Raw genomic sequence first — 6,000 nt, 5'->3', positions numbered from 1 at the left:
AGGAGATCTCAGCTATCTGTAAGAATAATAGGATAGTTATGGCATGGGATTTTAACTTTCCAAACATTGACTGGGACTGCCATAGTGTTAAAGGTTTAGATGGAGAGGAATTTCTTAAGTGTGTACAAGACAATTTTCTGATTCAGTATGTGGATGTACCAACTAGAGAAGGTGCAAAACTTGACTTACTCTTGGGAAATAAGGCAGGGCAGGTGACTGAGGTGTCAGTGGGGGAGCACTTTGGGGCTAGCGACCATAATTTTATTTTTTTCAAAATCGTGATGGAAAAGGATAGACCAGATCTAAACATTGAAGTCCTAAATTGGAGAAAGGTCAATTTTGACGGTATTAGGCAAGAACTTTCGAAAGCTGATTGGAGGCAAATGTTCACAGGTAAAGGGATGGCTGGAAAATGGGAAGCCTTCAGAAATGAGATAACAAGAATCCAGAGAAAGTATATTCCTGTCAGGGTGAAAGGTAAGGCTGGTAGGTATAGGGAATGCTGGATGACTAAAGAAATTGGGGGTTTGGTTAAGAAAAAGAAGGAAGCATATGTCAGGTATAGACAGGATAGATCGAGTGAATCCTTAGAAGTGGATAAAGGCGGTAGGAGTATACTTAAGAGGGAAATCAGGAGGGCAAAAATAGGACATGAAATAGCTTCGGCAAATAGAATTAAGGAGAATCCAAAGAGTTTTTACAAATACGTTAAGGACAAAAGGGTAACTAGGGAGAGAATAGCGCTCCTCAAAGATCAACAAGGCGGCCATTGTGTGGAGCTGCAGGAGATGGGGGAGATACTAAATGAGTATTTTGCATCAGTATTTACTGTGGAAAAGGACATGGAAGATACAGACTGTAGGGAAATAGATGGTGACATCTTGCAAAATGTCCATATTACAGAGGAGGAAGTGCTGGATGTCTTGAAATTGGTAAAGGTGGATAAATCCCCAGGACCTGATCATGTGTACCCGAGAACTGTGTGGTAAGCTAGAGAAGTGATTGCTGGGCCTCTTGCTGAGATATTTGTATCATTGATAGTCACAGGTGAGGTGCTGGAAGACTGGAGGTTGGCTAATGTGGTGCCACTGTTTAAGAAGGGTGGTAAAGACAAGCCAGGGAACTATAGTCCAGTGAGCCTGAAGTCAGTGGAGGGAATCCTGAGGGACAGGATGCACATGTATTTGGAATGGCAAGGACTGATTAGGGATAGCCAACATGGTTTTGTGCATGGGAAATCATGTCTCACAAACTTGATTGAGATTTTTGAGGAAGTAACAAAGAGGATTGATGAGGGTAGAGTGGTAAATGTGATCTATATGGACTTCAGTAAGGCATTCGACAAGGCTCCCCATGGGAGATTGGTTAGCAAGGTTAGATCTCATGGAATACAGGGAGAACTAGCCATTTGGATTCAGAACTGGCTCAAAGGTAGAAGACAGAGGGTGGTGGTGGAGGGTTGTTTTTCAGACTGGAGGCCCGTGACCAATGGAGCGCCACAAGGATCGGGGCTGGGTACTCTACCTTTTGTCATTTACATAAATGATTTGGATGTGAACATAAGAGGTATAGTTAGTAAGTTTGCAGATGACACCAAAATTGGAGGTGTCGTGGACAGCGAAGAGGGTTACCTCAGATTACAACAGGATCTTGACCAGATGGGCCAATGTGCTGAGAAGTGGCAGATGGAGTTTAATTCAGATAAATGAGAGATGCTGCACTTCGGGAAAGCAAATCTTAGCAGGATTTATACACTTAATGGTAAGGTCTTAGGAAGTGTTGTTGAACAAAGAGACCTTGGAGTGCAGGTTCATAGCTCCTTGAAAGTGGAGTCACAGGTAGATAGGATAGTGAAGAAGGCGTTTGGTATGCTTTCCTTAATTGGTCAGAGTATTGAGTACAGGCGTTGGGAGGTCATGTTGCGGCTGTACAGGACATTGGTTCGGCCACTGTTGGAATATTGCGTGCAATCCTGGTTTCTTTCCTACCGGAAAGATGTGAAACTTGAAAGGGTTCAGAAAAGATTTACAAGGATGTTGCCAGGGTTTGAGGATTTGAGCTCTTGGGAGAGGCTGAACAGGCTGGGGCTGTTTTCACTGGAGCATTGGAGGCTGAGGGGTGACCTTATAGAGGTTTACAAAATTATGAGGGGCATGTATAGGGTAAATAGGCAAAGTCTTTTCCCTGGGGTTTGGGAATCTAGAATTAGAGGGCATAGGTTTAGGGTGAGAGGAGAAAGATATAAAAGAGATCTATGGGGCAACGTTTTCACAGAGGGTGGTACGTGTATGGAATGAGCTGCCAGAGGAAGTGGAGGTGGCTGATACATTTGCAACATTTAAGAGGCATTTGGATAGGTATATGAATAGGAAGGGTTTGGAGGAATATGGGCCGGGTGCTGTCAGATGAGACTAGGTTGGGTGGGGATATCTGGTCAGCATGGATGGGTTGGACTGAAGGGTCTGTTTCCATGCTGTACATCTCTATGACTCTATGACTCGAAGTGGCAGAGGGATCAGTGTGAGTGCCTCAACTATTTATGAGGTATATTAGTGCCATGAACACTTTAACAACCCCCCCAACCAAAAATGATTATGCGTGAAGGCAAAAGGATCCAGCACACAATATTGCAGAGTTTCTTGCTTTGATGATCTGACATGTGTAATCAAGGCACTAGCCAAACGTGATTGTCTCTGAAGTCTTACAGACATTGCCTTTTGGGAACTGTTAGAATCAGGGAGGGTCCCAGAGGACTGGAAAATCACTAACGTGACAACTCTGTTTAAAAATGGAGTAAGGCAAAAGATGGAAAATTACAGACCGATTAGTGGTTGCGGAGAAAGATCCTAGAATCCATTGTGAAGGATGAGATTTCTGAATGCTTGGAAGTGTATGGTAAAATAGGGCAAAGTCAGCATGAGTTTATGAAGGGGAGGTCATGCCTGACAAATCTGCTAGATTTCCTTAAGGAAATGTCAAGCAGGTTAGACCAAGGAGAGCCAATGGATGTTACCTACCTGGACTTCCAGAAGGTGCCGCACAGGAGGTAAAGTAAGATAAGGGCCCATAGTGTTAGAGGCAAGGTGCTCGCACAGATAGCTTTGGGTGGCACAGTGTCTCAGTGGTTAGCACTGCTGCCTCACAGCACCAGGGTCCCAGGTTTGATTCCAGGCTCAGGCGACTGTGTGGAGTTTGCACATTCTCCTTGTGTCTGCGTGGATTTCCCCCAGATGCTCCAGTTTCCTCCAACAGTCCAAAGATGTGCAGGTCAGGTGAATTGGCCATGCTAAATTGCCCATAGTGTGAGGTACATTAGTCAGAGGGAAATGGGTCTGTTTGGGTTACTCTTCAGAGGGTTGGTGTGGACTTGTTGGGCTGAAGGGCCTGTTTCCACACTGTAGGGAACCTAAACTAATCATAGAAGCTTGGCTATCTTACAGAAAGCAGAGAGTGGGGATAAAAGGTCTTTCTCAGGATGGCAGCTGGTGACGTGGTGTTCGGCAAGGCTCAGTATTGGGACAACTTTTCACTTTGTATATTCATTATCTAGATGAAGGAACTGAGGGCATTCTGACTAAGTTTGCAGATGATACACGGATGTGTGGATGGACAGGTAGCATTGTGGAGGAGCGAGGCTGAAGAAGGATTTGGACAAGTTAAGAGAGTGGGCAAAGATGTGGCAGATGGAGCACAATGTGGGAAAGTAGGAGGTAATGCACTTTGGTTGGAAGAATAGAGGCAAGGTCTTTTTTATAAATGGGGAGAAAATTCAGAGGTCTGGAGTGCAAAGAGACATGGGCGTTCTGGTCTTGGATTCTCTCAAGGCAAACTTGCCAGTTGAGTCAGTAGTTAGGCATTTATTTTGAGAGGATTTGCATATAAAAGCAGGGATGTACTTCTGGGGCATTATAAGGCTCTGGTTAGGCCACATTTGGAGTATTGTGTGCAGTTTTAGACCCCAAATCTCAGGAAGGATGTATTGGTCCTGGAGCATGTTCAGAGGAGATTCACGAGAATGGTCTCAGGAATGAAAAGCTTAACATATGAGGAATGTTTGAGGACTCTGGGTTTATACTTGATGGAGTTTAGAAGGATAAGGAAGGATCTAATTGAAGCATACAGAATACTGAATGGTCTGGGCAGAGTAGATGTTGGGAAGATGTTTCCATTGGTAGGATAGACTAGGACTTGAGTACATAGCCTTCGGGTAAAGGGAAGACCTTTTAGAATGGAGATAAGGAGAAACTTCTTCAGCCAGACAGTGATGAATCTATTGAATTTATTGCCACAGAAAGCTGTGGATGCTGGGTCATGGAATATATTTAAGACCGGAATAGATAGGTTCTTGAGTATCAAAGGAATCAAAGGTTACGGGGAGAAAGTGGGAGAATGAGGTTGAGAAACCTATCAGCCATGATTAAATGGCAGAGCAGACTCAATGGGCTGAATGGCCTAATTTCTGCTCCTATGTCTCATGATCTTATGATCTTACATAGCTTGCTCAGGAAATACAATCTAATGGATTTTTTTTTCTCATTTGCTATTCCAAAGAACAAGCAGGTTTCAATCGGAATTGAATAAGAGAATTTTCCTTTCAGAAATGAGCTCGGCTACTTGTACTTACCAAGCTTCCCGCCAACTCATTTTTATTCCATCAGGTTTCCCTCCAACTGTATATGATTAAAAAAAACCTCTCCAACCCAGTCACTGTTCAAAACAGCCCTAACAGGAATCTACAACAAAGCAATTACAAGTCAAGTGATCTAGAGGAAGCCTTGATTTTAAAAAAATCTCCAACATTCACAGTGAATGTTCAGTAACCTCTTCTAATAAAACCATCCAGCTTTTTCCACAAAAGTTAAAACAATTCAAATTTCCCCAGTTCTTCAAAACTTAAGTTCTCCAACAATATTACATATCAACTATCTTTGTAATGAAAAGAGAAGGTAAAGTGAGTGGACAAAAACATTGGCCAATGTAATATGAGAACTTGTGAGGTTGTCCACTTTGGTGGAAAGAATCGAGAAACAGAACATTGCTTAAATAAAGAAATACTGGAGAGGGGTCTCGGAATCTCAATGAGTTAGCATGTAGTTACAGCAAATCATTAGGAATGCAATGAAATGTTTGCCTTTAAAACAAAGGATATGTAGTATAAAAGAGGGACAATCTTTCTCCAATTCTACAAGACATTGTGATTCTGCACCTGCAGTACTGTACTGAAGTACGGTAGTCTTGGCCTCGCTAATTAAAGAACAATAAATTGTATTGAGATTAGTTCAGAAAAGGTTCACCAAGCTGATTTCTGAGAAGAAAGGATTGCTTTATGAGGAAAGGTGAAGAAGATTGTGTTGATACTCACTGAAGTGTCAAGAAGATTGAAAGGTGATCTTACTGAATCATGTAGGATCCTGAGGGAGCTTGCTAAGGTGGATGCTAGAAGGATGTTTCCTCATGGGGATTTTAGAATGAGTAGTCATTGTTTTCTAGTAAGGGGTGTTCCATTTTAGATGGAGATGAGGAGGAATTTCTCCTCTTAGCTTTTGGATTTCTCTGAGAGCAAATGAGGTTGAGTATTTGAATGAATTCAAGATTGAGTTAGAGAGATTTTAATTGGCAAGAAAGTGGTGTGTTATGGGGACAGACAGGAAGAGAAGTTATTCAGATCAGCAATAACTTTATGTCCTTATCTTATTGAATGATAGCTAAGTAACCCTGTGCCTCTTTTTCCTTACAATCTTATGATTTAGCAGACCTTTGATTAATAAGAAAGTAACAGTCTAGATTTTGTTCTTGTGGTCAATTTGTAAAACAGATTGTGGTTCCTTGAGATTACCAGATGGCATTAAGCAATCACTGGTTTCATCAACTGTTGATAGGTTCCTGGGCTTCTACTTCAGATTAGATTTCTTGCAGTGTGGAAACAGGGCCTTCAGCCCAACAAGTCCACGCCAACTCTCTGAAGAGTAACCCACCCAGACCCATTTCTCTCTGACTAAC

This window comes from Chiloscyllium plagiosum, chromosome 17 (assembly GCF_004010195.1).
Source record: "Chiloscyllium plagiosum isolate BGI_BamShark_2017 chromosome 17, ASM401019v2, whole genome shotgun sequence".
Taxonomy (NCBI): Eukaryota; Metazoa; Chordata; class Chondrichthyes; order Orectolobiformes; family Hemiscylliidae; genus Chiloscyllium; species Chiloscyllium plagiosum.
Note: the sequence above shows the minus strand (reverse complement) of the source record.